We start from the raw sequence: 19,667 nt of genomic DNA on the forward strand, positions 1-19,667 counted from the left end.
AAAAGCACTAGGTATTGTTCCATCCAGTTAATTATAAGTTCATAAAACACAGGAGCAGAATTAGGCCATTCGGCCCATCGAGTCTGCTCCACCATTCAATCATGGCTGATGTGCTCCTCACCCTCATTTTCCTGCCTTCTCTCCATATCTCTTCAATCCATTACCAAATAAAAACCTGTGTAGCCCCTCCTTAAATTTACTCACTGTCCCAGCATCCATCGTATTTTGGGGTAGTGAATTCCACAGACTCACAACGATTTGGCAGAAGTAGAGTCATAGTGTCATAGAGATATACAGCACGAAGACAGACCCTTCAGTTCACCTTTTCCGCGCCGACCAGATATCCTAACCTAATCTATTTGCCAGCACTTGTCCCAAATCCTTCTAAACCCTTCCTATTCGTATACCATACACATGTCTTTTAAATGCTGTAATTGTACCAGCCTCCACCATTTCCTTTGGCAGCTCATTCCATACACGCACCACCCTCTGTTTGAAAACGTTGCCCCTTAGATTCCTTTGAAATCTTTCCCCTCTCACCACAAACCTATGCCCTCTAGGTCTGGACGCCCCACCTCAGGGAAAAGACTTTGTCTATTTATCCTAACCATGCCCCTCATGATTTTATAAACCTCTATAAGATCACCCCTTAGCCTCCGACGCTCCAGGGAAAACAACCACAGCCTGTTCAGCCTCTCCCTGTAGCTCAAATCCTCCAACCCTGGCAACATCCTTGTAAATATTTTCTGAACCCTTTCAAGTTTCACAACATCTTTCTGATAGGAAGGAGACAAGATTGCGCACAATATTCCAACAGTGGCCTAACCAATGTCCTGTACAGCCGCAACATGACCTCCCAACTCCTGTACTCAATACTCTGACCAATAAAGGAAAGCATACCAAATGCTTTCTTAACTATCTTATCTACCTGTGATGCTACATTCAAGGAACTATGAACCTGCACTCCAAGGTCTCTTTGTTCAGCAACAGTCCCCAGAGCCTTACCGATAAGTGTATCAGTCCTGCTAATGTTTGCTTTTCTAAATGCAGCACCTCACATTTATCTCAATTAACCTCCATCTGCCACTCCTCAGTCCATTGGCCCATCTGATCAAGATCTCGTTGTACTCTGAGGTAACCACTACAACTGTCCACTACAACTCCAATTTTGATGTCATCTGCAAACTTACTAACTATACCTCTTAATTCACATCCAAATAATTTATATAAATGACAAAAAGTAGGGGACCCAGCACTGATTCTTGTGGCGCTCCACTGGTCACAGGCCTCCAGTCTGAAAAACAACCCTCCACCATCACCCTCTGACTTCTACCTTTGAGCCAATTCTGTACCCAAATGGCTAGTTCTCCCTGTATTCCATGTGGTCTAACATTGCTAACCAGTCTCCCATTAAGAACCTTGTTGAATGCCTCACTGAAGCCCATATAAATCACATCCACCGTGCTGCCCTCATCAATCTTCTTGTTACTTCTTCAAATAATTCAATCAAGTTCATGACACATGATTTCCCATGCACAAAGCCAAGCTGCCTATCTCTAATCAGTCCTTGCACTTCCAAATACATTTACCTCCTGTCCCTCAGGATTCCCTCCAACAACTTGCCAATACCAATGTCAGGCTCACTGGTCTACGGTTCCCTGGCTTCTCTTTACCCCTTTCTTAAATAGTGGCACCACTTCAGCTAACCTCCAGTCTTCTGACACCTCACCTGTGACTATTGATGATACAAGTCTCTCAGCAAGGGGCCCAACAATCACTTCCTTAGCTTCCAATACAGTTCCAAGGTACACCTAATCAGGTCCTGGGATTTATCCACTTTTTGTGCATTTCAAGATATCCAGCACTTCCTCCTCTTTAAAATGGACATTTTTCAAGTTGTCACCATCTATTTCCCTTCCTACAGTCTATATCTTCCGTATCCTTTTCCACAGTAAATACTGATGCAAAATACTCGTTTAGTATCTCCCCCATCTCCTGTGGCTCCACACGTAGGCTGCATTACTGATCTTTGAGAGGCGCTATTCTCTCCCTAGTTATCCTTTTGTCCTTAATGAATTTGTCAAAACCCTTTGGATTCTCCTTAATTCTATTTGCCAAGCTATCTCATGTCCCCTTTTTGCCCTCCTAATTTCCCTCTTAAGTATACTCCTACTGCCTTTATACTCTTCTAAGGATTCACTCGATCTATCCTGTCTATACCTGACATATGCTTCCTTGGTTTTCTGAACCAAACCCTCAATTTTTTTAGTCATCCTGCATTTCCTACACCTACCAGCCTTACCTTTCAGCCTAACAGTAATTTCTCTGGACTCTTGTTATTTCATTTCTGAAGGCTTCCCATTTTCCAGCTGTCCCTTTACCTGCAAACATCTGCCCCCAATCAGCTTTTGAAAGTTCTTGCCTCCCTCCAATTTAGAACTTCAACTGTTAGATCTGGTCTATCCTTTTCCATTTCTATTTTAAAACTAACAGAATTACAGTTGCTGGCCCCAAAGTGCTCCCCCACTGACACCTCAGTCACCTGCCTTGCCTTATTTCCCAAGAGTAGGTCAAGTTTTGCACCTTCTCTAGTAGGTACATCCACATACTGAATCAGAAAATTGTCTTGTACACACTGAACAATTTCTTCTCCTTCTAAACCCTTTACACTATGGCAGTCCCAGACTATGTTTGGAAAGTTAAAATCCCCTACCATAACCACCCTATTATTCTTCCAGATAACTGAAATCTCTTTCCAAATTTGTTTCTCAGTTTCCCGCTATGTATTAGGGGGTCTATAATACAATCCCACTAAGGAGGCCATCCGTTTCTTATTTCTCAGTTCCACCCAAATAACTTTCCTGGATGTATTCCCAGGAATATCCTCACTAAGTACAGCAGTAGTGTTATCCCTTATCAAAACGCCATTCCCCCTCCTCTCCTGACTCTCTTTCTATCCTTCCTATAGCATTTGTATCCTACAATATTTGGTTTTCCTCAATTCTGTTTTAAATTTGCTACCCCTTATTCTAAGACTATGACCTTTCATCTTCGAATGCCCCTCAGGAGGCAGCGTCCGCTCCATGTTTATTTTGTCAACACCTTTTATCATCTTGAATACCTCAATTTGATCTCCCCTCATTCTTCTAAATTCCAGACAGTATAGGCCTAAACTGTTCAATTCTCTGACTTGTCAGACTTTCTCATTTGTCATGCATCTCAGTTGCACCCCAATTAACTCTCAACGCTATGCTCACTGACCTACTCTAAGTGCCTTTCAAGCAGCATTGTAAGTTTTACATTCGCAACCCTGACGTCAATTCTCTCTCTGACCTTGTTCTCTCCCCCCCCCTCTGAAATCTCCACCTCACAATGCTCTCAGATATCTGCATTGAACTAACTCTGGCCTCTTGAACACCCCTGGTTTTAATCACATTAACAGTTTATTCAGTTGCCTAGATCTTAACCTCTGGAATGCCTTCCACGAACAACTCCATACTGCACTAACTCTCCTCTAAAGTGTGCTGTTTAGGTTTGAATGCTTTAACCAAGCTTTTGCCTTTTTGCCCTATTGCACCCATATATGATCATCCAATTTTGCATCATAATGCTCCTAGGAAGCGCCTTGATGTTTTACTAAGTTTAAAAGAACCTGCAGCTATACAAATGCACATTTCTTCTATCTGTCTCTCTTACTTGTCATACAAACTCGTTAATAACTCATCCATTTTTACCAAGTACTCTCTGTTCGATAGGTGGACTTGGCTTGTTTTTTAATCAAAAAAGCAAAATTAATCTTTTTTTCTTGTAAAGAATTGCTTAGTTTATGAGCCCATTAATCTTCAATAAATGAATAAGCTGTTGCTTCCCCATCTATTATCAGTTGGAAGCCTGCCAAGACAGAGTTCTGCAAATGAGCTGTATGTCAGCCCAATATGAAATTGTGACACTGGATTTATTTCCACTACATTTAATTCACATCGAGAAATGCTAAATGGTATTCCTCGTGTTTAAAGTGGACTCGGTCATTGAAAGGCAGGAAACGGTGAAATTCCCTGCATTGGATTCGCACCAAGGCTTTGTGAGCCTTTTCCATGTGACTTCAGTCCATGCTGAGGTTGTTTTTCTGAGCTGGGCTGCTGATGACAACCCCCAGATCTATGGGAGTGAAAGACAAATCAATCAGATTCCGACCAATTTCTTTTGAGTGATGCCAATTGACTGAGAAGAAAATTTGTTCTGTTTTGATTCGCTGAGCCTTCAGGCCACGAAATTCATGGCCTTAATTTCAGACACAAATTGGCATCTGAGAGAGAGAGTGCGTATCTCATATTAAGAGATAGATAAATCTTTAGATATTGAAGGCATCAAGGGGAGTGGAGAGAAAGTGAGAATAGGGCTTTGAGATTAAAGATCAACCATAATCATACTGAATGGCCAAAGTCAGAAGTCACACATCATCAGGTTATAGTTCAACAGGGTTATTTAAAATCACAAACTTTTGGAGCACTGCTCCTTTGTCAAAGTCAAGTCATATTAAATGGTGAAAAAGTGCAAATGGTCTACTCCTGCTGCTAGTTTCTGCATTTCTATGTTTTTAAGTATCCAGTACATCAGAGTTAAAAAGCACACAACATCAGGTTATAGTCCAACAGGTTTAATTGGAAGCACACTAGCTTTCGGAGTGACGCTCCTAGATCACATTGTAAATTTTTGCTATAAATTCTGTGTGTTGGGGTTGAGCCCTCCACTATCACCTGATGAAGGAGCGTCGCTCCGAAAGCTGGTGTGCTTCCAATTAAACCTGTTGGACTATAACCTGGTGTTGTGTGATTTTTAACTTTGTACACCCCAGTCCAACACCGGCATCTCCGAATCATCAATACATCAGAAACATTCTTGTTATACCCCAGAAAAACTCTGCCCATTATGCTGGTAAAGGCAGAAAAGAAAATGTCCAAAGACGTCGTTGGACAATAATAAAATCTTCTCGGTTGCATCATTATGTGTTAATAGTGTTTTCTGAAGCTATGAGGAAAAGTCAGAGGTGCTGGAAAAGCATTTTGCATCTGTCTTCAAAATTATGTACCAGAGGATAATATGGGATTAATAAAAGTGAGGAACTTAAGATTAATTAATGTCAGCAGAGAAACTTAATTAAATTAAGAGAGTAAGGAACTAAAAGTCAATAGATGCCAGGATCTGATGGCCTACATTTGATGACTGGGGATATTGTATTAGCAGGGGTGCAGGATTGGACAGTAGTTAGGAAAGAGCGATAAATGGGACATTTTAAGTTAGCAGCATGAAAAAGATCCACTTATTCCTTCGACCTGTTTTCAGTCTGATAGCCAATCATTGATCCATAGGTGAGTGGGGGAGGGGATGAAGGTGAAAGGTCGGGGACGGCGGGAGGGTGGAGTGGATAGGTGGAAAAGGAGATAGGCAGGTAGCACAAGTCCGACAAGTCATGGGGACAGTGCTGAGCTGGAAGTTTGGAACTAGGGTGAGGTGGGGGAAGGGGAAATGAGGAAACTGCTGAAGCCAACATTGATGCCCTGGGGTTGAAGTGTTCCGAGGCAGAAGATGAGGCGTTCCTCCTCCAGGCGTCTGGTGGTGAGGGAGCGGCGGTGAAGGAGGCTCAGGACCTCCATGTCCTCGGCAGAGTGGGAGGGGGAGTTGAAACGTTGGGCCACAGGTCGGTGTGGTTGATTGGTGCAGGTGTCCCGGAGATGTTCCCTAGGAGGTGTCCAGTTTCCCCAATGTAGAGGAGACCGCATCAGGAGCAATGGATACAATAAATGATATTAGTGGATGTGCAGGTAAAATTTTGATGGATGTGGAAGGCTCCTTTAGGACCTTGGATGGAGGTGAGGGAGGAAGTGTGGGAGCAGGTTTTACAGTTCCTGCGGTGGCAGGGGAAAGTGCCAGGATAGGAGGTGGGTTGTAGGGGGGCGTGGACCTGACCAGGTAGTCACGGAGGGAAAGGTCTTTGCAGGAGGCGGAAAGGAGTGGGGAGGGAAATATATCCCTGGTGGTGGGGTCTGTTTGGAGGTGGTGGAAATGTTGGCGGATGATTTGGTTTATGCAAAGGTTGGTAGGGTGGAAGGTGAGCACCAGGGGCGTTCTGTCCTTGTTACGGTTGGAGGGGTGGAGTCTGAGGGCGGAGGTGCGGGATGTGGACGAGATGCGTTGGAGGGCATCTTTAACCACGTGGGAAGGGAAATTGCGGTCTCTAAAGAAGGAGGCCATCTGGTGTGTTCTGTGGTGGAACTGGTCCTCCTGGGAGCAGATACGGCGTAGGCGAAGGAATTGGGAATATGGGATGGCATTTTTGCAAGAGGTAGTTGTGGGAGTCGGTGGGTTTGTAAAAAATGTCAGTGTCAAGTCGGTCGTCATTAATGGAGATGGAGAGGTCCAGGAAGGGGAGGGAGGTGTCAGAAATGGTCCAGGTAAATTTAAGGTCAGGGTGGAATGTGTTGGTGAAGTTGATGAATTGCTCAACCTCCTCGCGGGAGCACGAGGTGGCACCAATCAGTCTTCAATGTAGCAGAGGAAGAGGTGGGGAGTGGTGCCGGTGTAATTACGGAAGATGGACTGTTCTACGTAGCCAACAAAGAGACAGGCATAGCTGGGGCCCATACGTGTGCCCATGGCTACCCCTTTAGTCGGGAGGAAGTGGGAGGATTCGAAGGAGAAATTGTTAAGAGTGAGGACCAGTTTGGCCAAAAGAATGAGAGTGTCGGTGGAAGGGTACTGTTATGGACGTCGGGAGAGGAAAACATGGAGGGCTTGGAGGCCCTGGTCATGACGGATGGAGGTGTAGAGGGATTGGATATCCATGGTGAAGATGAGGCGTTGGGGGCTGGGGAAACGGAAGTCTTGGAGGAGGTGGAGCAAAGACCGTTCCCTCCGTGACTACCTGGTCAGGTCCACGTCCCCCTACAACCCACCCTCCCATCCTGACACCTTCCCCTGCCACCGCAGGAACTGCAAAACCTGCGCACACACCTCCTCCCTCACCTCCATCCAAGGCCCTAAAGGAACCTTTCATATCCATCAAAGTTTTACCTGGACATCCACCAATATCATTTATTGTATCCGTTGCTCCCGATGCGGTCTCCTGTACATTGGGGAGACTGGACGCCTCCTAGCAGAGCGCTTTAGGGAACATCTCCGGGACACCCACAACAATCAACCACACCGCCCTGTGGCCCAACATTTCAACTCCCCCTCCCACTCTGCTGAGGACATGGAGGTCCTGGGCCTCCTTCACCACCACTCCCTCACCACCAGACGCCTGGAGGAAGAACGCCTCATCTTCCGATCTCGGAACACTTCAACCCCAGGGCACCAATGTGGACTTCAAAAGTGTCCTCATTTCCCCTCAACCTAATTCCAAACTTCCAGCTCAGCACTGTCCCCATGACTTGTCCTACCTGCCTATCTTCTTTTCCACCTATCCACTCCACCCTTTTCCCGCCCCGACCTATCACCTTCATCCCCTCCCCCACTCACCTATTGTACTCTATGCTACTCTGTCCCCACCCCCACCCTCCTCTTGCTTATCTCTCCACGCTTCAGGCTCTCTGCTTTTATTCCTGGTGAAAGACTTTTGCTTGAAACGTTGATTTTCCTGCTCCTCGGATGCTGCCTGAACTGCTGTGCTCTTCCAGCACCACTAATCCAGAATCTGGTTTCCAGCATCTGCAGTCATTGATTTTACCATCATTAATCCATGCCAGTAACTATTATAAAATGAATGATAAAGGAGTGGCATTGTGGCTCAGTGGTTCGCACTGCTGCCTCACAGTGCCAAGGTCCCCAGTTCGATTCCAGCCTTGGGTGACTGTCTATGTGGAGTTTGCATATTCTCCCCGTGTCTGCATGGGTTTCCTCCGGGTGCTCCGGTTTCCTCCCTCAATCCAAAGATGTACAGGTCAGGTGAATTGGCCATGCTAAATTGTGTTCGGTGCATTAGTCAGAGTGGGATGGGTTACTCTTCGAAGGGTCAGTGGGGCCGAAGGGCCTGTTTCCACACTGTAGGAAAGCTAATCTAATCATAAATGGACACTTGGATAAAAATGATCTGAATTGGCCTAGTCAGCATGGATTTATGAATGGAAAATCATGTTGGACAAAGTCATTGGAGATTTTTTGAGAGGTGACTAATAAAGAATCACAAGAATCAGTTTTTTACAATCTATGTTCATGACTTAAACAATGCTCCTTAGACATCACCGTCCAAATCTGCAACATTTATGATGGGGAAGACAAGTTGATAAATGGGTATGTACCTGACTTGGTACTAGAATGCCAAACCTTCACTGCAAGTCTGTTTAAAATCTGGAATTCCTTCTTTAATAGTACTGTGGATGTCCCTATACCTCTGGACTGCAGTTGTTCAAGACAGCAGCACATCACCAGTTTCTCAAGGGCAATTAGGAATGGAAAGTTAATAATGGTCATGGGTGTTGACTAGACAGGTTAGATACATGAAGGATGTTCTTGATGATGGGAGGGTCCAGAACCAGGGGTGATAGTTTAAGGGCAATGGGTAAACCTTTTAGGACTGAGATGAGGAGAAATTTCTTCACTCAGACAGAGGTCAGCCTGTGGAATTTACTGTCACAGAAAGTGTTTGAGGCCAAAATATTGTGATTTCAAGAAAGAGGTGGATATAGCTATTGTGGCTGAAGGGATCAAAGGATATAGGGGGAGCAGGGGTTGAGGGTATTGAGCTCGATGATCAACCATGAGCATATTGAATGGTGAGGCAGTCTCGAGGGGCTGAATGGCCTACTCCTGCTCCTACCTCTATGTGATACCTTGCAATTTTAGGAGTATATTCTGATCTGCCCATCAGACCAATCCGTTTGTCAACAGTCTTGTAAATAGGAAACACCGAGTAAAGAAGATGCTGAAATAGGTCCTATCAATGCCATCCTACCTAATCACATCATTTGTCACTGTATATGGTACATATCAGAAAAGTCCCTAAGGTGGATAAATTTGGTTCTGTAAGGTGCCCAGTCTCCCTCATGCTAACTTGTAAATGGGTGCCGATCCAAAATGGCAGTGGGGTAGGGCTCCTGTACTGGAGCTCATCCACTCCGACTGCTTTTCTTTTCTCTTTCCCTCTCTTCTCTTTTTTTCCTGACTTACATTGACCTGAGCTTGGACGGCATTAGCAGCGGTGAGAGCCCAGTGTGCAGGCCTTGAGCAGTCTCAAACCTGGCCCTGGACGTGGACCTTGAGTGGGCCTACTATGGACCCTGGGCAGACAAGGGTGCGGAGGAGAGTTGGCCCAGGGCGGACCTCAAATGAGCCGTTGCTTACTTTTCTGCAGGATGCACAGGACCCTGAATGATCAGCTTCTGTCACATCAGCAGACGCAGCACTGGCGCCGTAGGCTTAGCGGCAAAAGATGGCACCTGAGGATTGGCGACTTTGTTGATTGCAGCGAATCACTGGTGGAAGGGCAAGATGGCAGCATTAGTGACGTGGGCACAGTGGCAAGAGATGAAACTCTGATATTGATTGGGCCAGCCCAGGAGGCAGTGAGGCGGTGGTGGAGGAGAGTCAGGTCAGCGGCAAAGATGGCACCTGAAGAGTAGTGACTTCGATGTTGGTTGGGTCCAAAGTAGATGGCAGCAAAGCAATGGAGGAGCGATGGTGGCACAGGCCTCATTGATGGTGATCAGCCAGTTTAGGACTGATTGACACTCTTCAAGCAATATCTTTTCTTTTCCTTATTCTTAAATTATTCAAAATAGTGCTGTCCAGTAGTCATAGAGTTATAGAGATGTACAGCTTGAAAACAGACTCTTCGCTCCAACTCATCCATGCTGACCAGGTATTCTAAACTAATCTAGTCCTGTTTGCCAGCATTTGGCCCATATCCTCTAAGCTCTTCTTACTCATATACCCATCCAGATGCCTTTTAAATGCTGTAATTGTACCAACCTCCACCACTTCCTCTGGCAGTTCATTCCATACAGGCACCACCCTCTGTGTGAAAAAAGTTGCCCCTTACGTCCCTTTTAAATCTTTTCCCTCTCACCCTAAACCTATGCCCTTTAGTTCTGGACTCTCCCACCCCAGGGAAAAGACCTTGTCTATTTATCCTATCTATGCCCCTCATGATTTTATAAACCTCTATAAGGTTACAAATGAAAACATTTCACTACATTTTACATTATTCTGACTGTAAAGTACATGTGACAATAAATTCAAAAATCAAAATCAGTAAGATATCTTGAATGTTTGAGTGACAGCTGAAGTAAGCGGATTCATGTTGATACTGAGTGGTAACAACACGAGTGATGTTTATCACAATCAAGATGTTGTCTCTAAACCAAAGAAATGATTTGCTCACCACACGACTGAGAAATCCAGTGTATGAAGTTCGATGCTAGTGTGATGCCAGATATGTAAGGCATTTGCCCCAAAGACTGGTGGATTAAATCAAGCAGCATATCCAGTCTGAAAGAAGGGTCATATTAGGCTCCATGGAGTCTGCCAACCCTGAGACCTGTGTGACAGCTTTTGATCCAGCACTACAGAGACTGTTCTCTTTGACTAGACTGTCCCTAACTTGAGTCTGCTGCATTTCTGGTTCAACCTCATCTCAGAGTGGCTATTGTCTGATGCAGTGGAATTCCAATAATTTCTTTGCTGTGTACACATTTCTACAGAACACTGATCTTTGTTTACACCTCTCCAGTGCTGTCTTTATATTTTCTTCTCAGTCTTGTGACGACTGACATCAAAGTTCCATCATCTCACGAACAGACGCATTCTCATTAGACGACAAATAAAAATTACTCACACGCATCTCCCAAAAATGTTTAATTTTTAAAAATTATGAATGCTGCTTTGGGAGGTCAGATCTTGGAATTTTGCCTGAACAGATTTGTTCATCAACAACTTGAATTTCTAATGCATCATCAGGCTTAGAGTTGACGTACTCAGTGACTGAACATCCAACTCCCTCTGGGACAGAGAATTTCAAAGGATCACAACTCTCTGAGGGAAGAAATTGCTCTGCTACTCAATCGTAAATGGTCAATGCGTTATAATGGCTATGACCATTATAGAATACCCATCAGGAGAACCTATTTCTCAGTGTCCACCCAGTCAAATTCCCGAATCATCTTCCACATAGCATGGTGGAATATCTCAAGGTGTTTTTTTGTTTGTTTATGATGTTTCTTTGTTTTTCAGTCGTGTTTTTTATTTCTGGTGGAGAATTAAAACATTTCCTGATTGTTTCAGGCTAACCGTGGGTCACTGATTCAATTTTCTCCACAGTCTCTCACATTAATTCCTTTGAAGGTTAGTTTGTAAATCAACCTATCATAGAATCCCTGCAGTGCATCAGGTCTGCACCAACCCTCTGAAAAGCATCCTGCCCAGATCCACGCCCCCCCCCTCCCCACCCCCATCCTAGTCCCATAACCCACATTTCCCATGGCCAATCCACCTCAGCTGCACATCTGTGGAGGAAACCTTACACGGACAGTCACCCAAGGCCGGAATTGAACCTGGGTCCCCAGCACTGTGAGGCAGCAGTGTTGCCTTTGCGTATTGAGCAAACAAGAAATTAAGGTTGAGAACACAATCAGATAAGCCATAATCCTATTGATTGGCAGAACAGGCTTGAAGGGCTGAATGGCCTCATCTCGCTCTTAAGTCCTATGTTCCTGATATTAATTTTCCAAATCATAAGATCATAAGAAATAGGAACAGGAGTAGGCCATTTAGCCCTTTGAGCCTCTTCTGTCATTTAATAGGATCATGGCTGATCCTACATTCCTCATGTCCACTTTCCTGCATTTCCCCCATAACCCTTGATTACCAAGATTCTATCTGTCTCAGCCTTAAGTATACACAAGGGCTCTACACTCAGAGCTCTCTTTGGCCAGGAGTTCCAAAAGCTCACAACCCTTTGAGAGAAGAAATTCCTCCTGGCCTCAATCTTACACTGGGAAACCTTGATTCTGAGATATGCCCTTTGGTCCTACACTCTCCCATGAGGGGAAACATTCTCTCAGCATTTAACCTGTCAAGCCCCTTAAGAAGCCTATATGCCCTATTAAGAACCCTTGTTACCAGGTTTACTTAAGGCCAGGGGAGGAGATATTGTCCCACACACCAAGCTACCCAGATTGCGAATCCACCTGAAATGGTAGGGACAAGGAGATTCCATAGTGTGCTTAAATAAGATGGACTTTATCGAGTTAATTGGTACCCTGCTTTGATGTCACTGCTGTTTTATAAAAAGCAATTCAGAAAAAACTTGCAGGGTAATGGGCAGGGAATGGGTAAACTTGGCTTTCTTGGAAGTCAGCACTGGTCCAATAGGCTGGACAACCTCCTTTTCTGCTTGTTTAGCACTCCTTGCTCCCCTGAAATGCCACAGCAGTGTTCTGAAGGATGTTGCAGGCTGATTAACTGGCTGCTTTGAAGCACACCATTGCTGCTTCATGGTCAGAGAGTCCTGGAGTATGACTCAAACTCAGAGCCTTCCTGCTCAAAGCTAGATGGACCAATTACTCCTGAGCCACTTATGAATCTATGAATAAATAGCTACTCTGTTAGTTTGATCTCAAGATCAGATGGTTAGGAGATGGGAGGAGATGGTAAAGAAAGACTAAATGGGGCAAATACATATTGAGAGAAAGTGAGGACTGCAGATGCTGGAGAGTCAGAGTTGAAATGTGTGGTGCTGGAAATGCAGAGCAGGTCAGGCTGCATTCGAGGAGCAGGAGACTCGATGTTTCGGACATAAACCCTGACACATTCATGATAAAGAGCTTATGCCCAAAACATCAACTCTCCTGCTCTTCAGATCTACCTGACCTGATGTGCTTTTCCAGTGTCATACTTTTTGACCCAGTACATTTTGAGACTAAGCTAAGTCAAGGGTCTGTTCCTGAGGGAACAGTGAAACATTTGGTTGTGAGAATGGCAATAGGTGAATTTGGTTTCAGAATGACAAATAAAGCCTTTTTTTTAATAATTTTGCCTCATATAATGGTCACAAACCACTGCTTATTATCAACTGACAATATTAGTACAAAAATATTCTTCTGAACTCTGCATTTTCCAAACTGGTCTCCTCTCTATCCCCCAATTCTTTTATAACCCCATTGCCATCTGTGCTTCAGCTGTCCAGACCTAATTTATTCCTGTATTTGTTCTCCTCCGTTAAGATCCTATTTAAACCCAGTACTCCTGAGCCATTCATAAATCTATGAATAAATAGCTACTCTGATTGTTTGGTCATGAGATCAGATGGTTAAAAGATGGGAGGAAGTGGTAATCAAAGACTAAATAGGGCAGAGACAGGATGTACATGTATTTGGAACGTCAAGGACCGAATAGGGATAATCAACATGGCTTTGTGCGGGAGAAATCGTGTCTCATAAACTGAGAGTTTTTTGAGAGTTTATTGAGTTTTTTAAAGAAGTAACAAAGAGGATTGATGATGACAGAACTGTGGATGTGATCTATGTGGACTTCAGTAAGATGTTCAACAAGGTTCCCCATGGGAGACTGATTAGCAAGGTTAGATCTCATGGAATACAAGGAGAACTAGACATTTGGATACAGAGCTGGCTCAAAGGTAGAAGACAGAGGGTGGTGGTGGAGGGTTGTTTTTCAGACTGGAGGCCTGTGACCAGTGGAGTGCCACAAGGATCGGTGCTGGGTCCACTACTTTTCAACATTTATATAAATGATTTAGATGTGAGCATAAGAGGTACAGTTAGTAAGTTTTCAGGTGGCACCAAAATTGGAGTTGTAGTGGACCAAAAGAAGGTTACCTCAGATTACAACGGAATCTTGATCAGATGGGCCAATGGGCTGAGGAGTGGCAGATGAAGTTTAATTTAGATAAATGGGACATGCTGCATTTTGGGAAAGCAAATCTTAGCAGGACTTATACACTTAATGGTAAGGCCATGGGGAATGCAGGTTCATAGCTCCTTGAAAGTGGAGTCACAGATAGATAGGATAATGAAGAAGGCGTTTGGTATGCTTTCCTTTATTGGTCAGAGTATTAAGTACAGGAGTTGGGAGGTCATGTTGTGACTGTACAAGACATTGGTTAGGCCATTTTTGGAATATTGCTTGCAAATCTAGTCTCCTTCCTATCGAAAGGATGTTGTGAAACTTGAAAGGGTTCAGAAAAGATCTACACGGATGTTGTCAGGGTTGGAGGATTTGAGCTATAGGGAGAGGTTGAATAGGCTAGGACTGTTTTCCTTGGAGCATCAGAGGCTGAGGCGTGACCTTATAGATGTTTATAAAATCATTAGGGGAATAGATGGGATAAATAGTCTCTTCCCTGGGGTGGAGGAGTCCAGAACTAGAGGGCCTAGGTTTAGGGTGAGAGGGGAAAGATATAAAAGAGATCTAAGGAGCAACTTTTATTGCAGAGGGTGGAATGTGTATGGAATGAGCTGCCAGAAGATGTGGTGGAGGCTGGTACAATTGCAACATTTAAAAGGCATTTGGATGGGTATATGAATAGGGAGGGTTTGGAGGGATATGGGCCCGGTGCTGGCAGGTGGGACTAGATTGGGTTGGGATACTGGTCGGCATGGACAGGTTGGACTGAAGCATCTGTTTCTGTGCTGTACATCTCTATAACTCCCTGCCCCTGTCTGTCTAGCTAAGCTTTTTTTTTGGCCACATTTCCTAATATCTCTTTGGCTCAATTTCAATATTTATATCTGGCTGTGTTCTTGTGAAACACCTCGGGCCATTTCGCTATGTTAAAGGTGTGATGTTCTACCAGTTGTTCATTGGAGATGAGTGCACAAAACGTATGTTCTCTCCTAGTCTTTTCAGATAGCGGCTTTACCATCAATCAGGAAGAGAATCCTGGTGTGTCGCATGTCATGTCGATTACACTGAAATGGAATACACCCTGAAACTCAGTTCTAAGTCCAAATGAGAGGGAGAGAGAGTGCTGCTATTAGCATTTTATGACTCTGTGTTATTTAGGCTACCTCCTCCCTCATTGTAATTTTGCGTCAACCACAACATTTCTTCATTCCAATAAATCCCTTCTTCCCTTTGCACCAGCCCATCCAAAGTGGTTATCCATTCATGTATGACTATGTTAAAATTTACCATAAAATTTACCTCTTTCCTGAAGAAGTGCTTATGCCCGAAACGTCGATTTTCCTGTTCCTTGGATGCTGCCTGACCTGCTGCGCTTTTCCAGCAACACATTTTCAGCTCTGATCTCCAGCATCTGCAGTCCTCACTTTCTCCTCTAAAATTTACCATAAACAAGCTAACATAAGCCAATTTTAAAAACTTAAACAGATTTACAAGTCCGGGTTTCTTCATTTACTTTCACTTTATGGTTGGTTAAATTTGGGCTTTTCCAACTTTGTGGTGGTGGGCTTAGATGGGAGTGGACCAAGGATATTGGGGACACTTGGCTTTTTGTTATGTTCAAATGGTTTCCAGAATGAATTCCCGTCTTCCTTGGGGGTGGCCAGAAAAATGGCTCATCAGCCAATGGAATGGAGGCAGGTCGGAAATTTCCATATTTCAGGCCCTCAATTAAGAATGATTTCATGGCTCCATTGGCTAGAGGGTCTATAATCTGTAATTTCTGCCTATGAGGGTGCTTCCATGTAACTTGTGATTTGAGTACATGCATGGCCCAAAGATCATGAAACAGAATCCTTTAATCAGGTCATTACAATCATGAAGGGAAATTAAGGAATGAAGCCTGTTCTTTGCACGGGTTTAGAGGAATCCTTTGTCTGTTTGCTCCTTCTTCCCAGAAGCCCCTTTCTTTTCCAAGAGAGTGTCCATTTGACTGCTCCAGCTGGTCTCTCCCTCACCATCGCTACCTGCTGCTGGGGGTCTTAACACAAGTGATTGAGCCCCCTGCTCAGTGCCCTCCCTCTCCATATCCACCTGTTGCCATAGGTTGTGTTATAGCCACTTTGAAGCCACCAACTGATCACAGTATTACAGAATTATTCTGGTGCTGGCACTGACTCTATGATTTAGTCCAGCTGTATTATCTAGTTTTTTTTTAGATTAGATTAGATTAGATTACTTACAGTGTGGAAACAGGCCCTTCGGCCCAACAAGTCCACACCGACCCGCCGAAGCGCAAACCACCCATACCCCTACATGTACCCCTTACCTAACACTAGGGGCAATTTAGCATGGCCAATTCACCTGACCTGCACATCTTTGGACTGTGGGAGGAAACCGGAGCACCCGGAGGAAACCCACGCAGACACGGGGAGAACGTGCAAACTCCACACAGTCAGTCGCCTGAGGCGGGAACTGAACCCGGGTCTCTGGCGCTGTGAAGCAGCAGTGCTAACCACTGTGCCACCGTGCCGCCCACGGTGTTGTGGTTCTGTTGTGGTTGTTGTGGTTCGGAACTAGAACCACTTGTGGAAATGTGGAGTTTTCTCTCTACTGAGGAAATGGCTGGATAACCAACAAGCAAAATAAATGTTAGGTTAAGCACTAGATAATACAAAGTTTGGGAGAAGATTTGTAGCTCGGGTGCTCGTTATTGTGGTTCTGTTCGCCGAGCTGAGAATTTGTGTTGCAGACGTTTCGTCCCCTGTCTAGGTGACATCCTCAGTGCTTGGGAGCCTCCTGTGAAGCGCTTCTGTGATGTTTATGTCACTATAAATACCGGAGGAAACATCACAGAAGCGCTTCACAGGAGGCTCCCAAGCACTGAGGATGTCACCTAGACAGGGGACGAAACGTCTGCAACACAAATTTCCAGTTCGGTGAACAGAACCACAACAACGAGCACCCGAGCTACAAATCTTCTCCCAAACTTTGTATTATCTAGTGCTTAACCTAACATTTATTTTGCTTGTTGGTTATCCAGCCATTTCCTCAGTAGAGAGAAAACTCCACATTTCCACAAGTGGTTTTTGTTCCGAAGCCTTCGGGAAAGCTTTCTCTTTGTTCTCATTTTGAAATTCTCACTCTTGTGAACAACACTATATTTTTTCTCAAAAGGAATAGATCTGCAGAAAGATTTTGACAAATGCTTTAACTGTACATTAGGTCTGAAATGATTTCGATTCCACCCACTGCTTTGAAAGCCCGACCTGTTGATTACACACAAAGTATTCCCCGAGATGGCTTTGATGACTTATTCAAAAGAACATGTACATGCTCCAGTTGCTTATCTCACGTTGTTCCAGACATGTGTTGCTTTAGAATTCAGTTTGAAAGTGTTCTGCCTGTCTTGAGACATTGATTGATTGATTGATTTGAGGTGTTGGTGTTTTGGACTCCTTTACCTCAGGAGGATTGAGAGTTGGGCATGATGCGTGTGCACCAAGACCTTACCATGTTTAAATGTTCAGCATCCATGGTCCCTTGCTTTTGTTTGAATTGATATCTCTATGGTACAAAAGCACTTTTTGGCTAAAGTCCAGATATTTGTCTGAGCAAGTGTAGGCTATTTCATTAGATCTCTGACTTATGCCTTGTAGATAGTGGATAGGATTTGAGGAGTCAGGAAATGAGCTACTCACTGCAGGATACTTAGCCTCTGCTGAAAGTATGTTGCTGGGAAAGCACAGCAGGTCAGGCAGCATCTGATGCTGCCTGACCTGCTGTGCTTTTCCAGCAACACACTGTCAACTCTGATCTCCAGCATCTGCAGACCTCACTATCTCCATACTTAGCCTCTGGCCCAGTCTTGTACCTGCAGTATTTGTATGGCTAATCCAGTTCAGTTCCTGGTCAATGGTAACCCTCTGGGATATTGATAATAAGAGATTCAGCAGTGACAATGCCATTGAATATCGAGGGGTGGTGGTTAGATTGTCTCTTGTTGGAGATGAGTATTGTCTGGTACTTGTGCAGCGTGATAGTCACTTCGAGTCAGAAAGCTGTGCAGCACAAAAACAGACTGTTTGGCCCAACACATCCGTGCCAAACAGACATCCTAAATTAATTTAGCCCCATTTGGCCCATATCTCTCTGAACCCTTCCTACTCATGTACCCATCCAGATGCCTGTTGTAATTGTACCAGTCTCCACCACTTTCTCTGGCAGTTTATTCCATACACGCACCACCCTCTGTATGAAAAAGATGTCCCTTAGGTCACTTTTAAATCTTTCCACTCTCATCTTTAGTTTTGGACTCCCCTACCCTGGGAAAATGGTCATTGCTATTCACCCCGTCAATACCCCTCATGCATTTATAAACCTCTGTAAAGCCACCCATTAACCTCCAATGCTCCAGGGAAAATAGCCCCAGTTTATTCAGCCTCTCCCTATAGCTCAAACTCTAGCAACATCCTTGTAAATCTTTTCTGCAGTCTTTCAAGTTTCACAACATCTTTCCTATAGCAGGGAGACCAGAATTTCGCGCTGTATTCCAGAAGTGGTCTAACCAATGTCCTGTACATTGTCAGCCATTTCAACTCCCCCTCCCAATCCTTCACCGGCCTGTCCATCCTGGACGTCCCCCACTGACAACACGAAGCCACATGCAAACTGAAGGAACAATACCTAATATTCCGTCTCGGGAGGTGACAACCCAATGGCCTCCAACATAGAGTTCACCAGCTTCAAAGTCTCCCCACCCCCAGCTTCATCACCACCTTCCTGATCTGCCTTGATCTGTCCACCTTCCTATTCACCCATTCACTCCATCCCTTCCCTCTGACCAATCACCTGTAACCCCTTCCTGCATCCCCTATCACAATCCCACCTACCTTTCACACAGCTCCACCCTCTTCCCTCTATTTATTCATGGGCTCTTCTCCCCCTCCCCAAACTAATTAAGGGCTTTTCGCTCAAAATGTCGACTTTCCTGCTCCTCAGATGCCATCTGTTCTGCTATGCTTTTCCAGCTCCACATTTCACCGACAATGTCCTGTACAGCTGCACCATGACATCCTAATTCCTCTACTCAATACACTGACCAATAAAGGCAAGTGTACCAAACGTCTTCTTCACCACCCTGTCTACCTGCGACTCCACCTGCAAGGAACTGTGAACCTGCACCCCAAGGTCACTTTGTTTGGCGACACTTCCCAGGATCTGACCATTAAGTGTAGAAGTCCTGCCCTGATTTACCTTACCAAAATACAATACCTCACATTTATCTAAATTAAACTCCAAGTGGCCCATCTGATCAAGATCCTGTTGTCATCTGAAGTAACCTTCTTTACTGTCCACTATATCACCAATTTTGGTATCATCTGCATACTTATGAATCATTCTTCCTTTATTCACATCCAAATCATTTATATAAATGACAAAAAGAAGTGGAAATAACACTGATCCTTGAGGCACACCGTTGCTCACATTGAATTTCGTCAGCCATTTCCTGGACCACTCTCCTAGACTGTCTAATTCTTTCTGTAGCCTCCCCACCTCCTCAGTACTACCTGCCTGTCCACCTAACTTTGTATCATCAGCAAACTTTGCCAGAATGTTCCCAGTCCCTTCATCCAGATCATTAATATATAAAGTGAACAGCTGCAGCCCTGCAGGACACTACTTGTCACTAGCTGCCACGGAAAAGAACCTTTTATCCCATTCTCTGCCTTCTGTCAGACAGCCAATCTTCAATCCATGAGGAGAAAGTGAGGTCTGCAGATCCTGGAGATCAGAGCTGGAAATGTGTTGCT

This window comes from Chiloscyllium plagiosum, unplaced genomic scaffold (genome assembly GCF_037043375.1).
Source record: "Chiloscyllium plagiosum isolate Xiang-an unplaced genomic scaffold, Cpla_swu_hap1 HiC_scaffold_5, whole genome shotgun sequence".
In the NCBI taxonomy this organism is placed as follows: Eukaryota; Metazoa; Chordata; class Chondrichthyes; order Orectolobiformes; family Hemiscylliidae; genus Chiloscyllium; species Chiloscyllium plagiosum.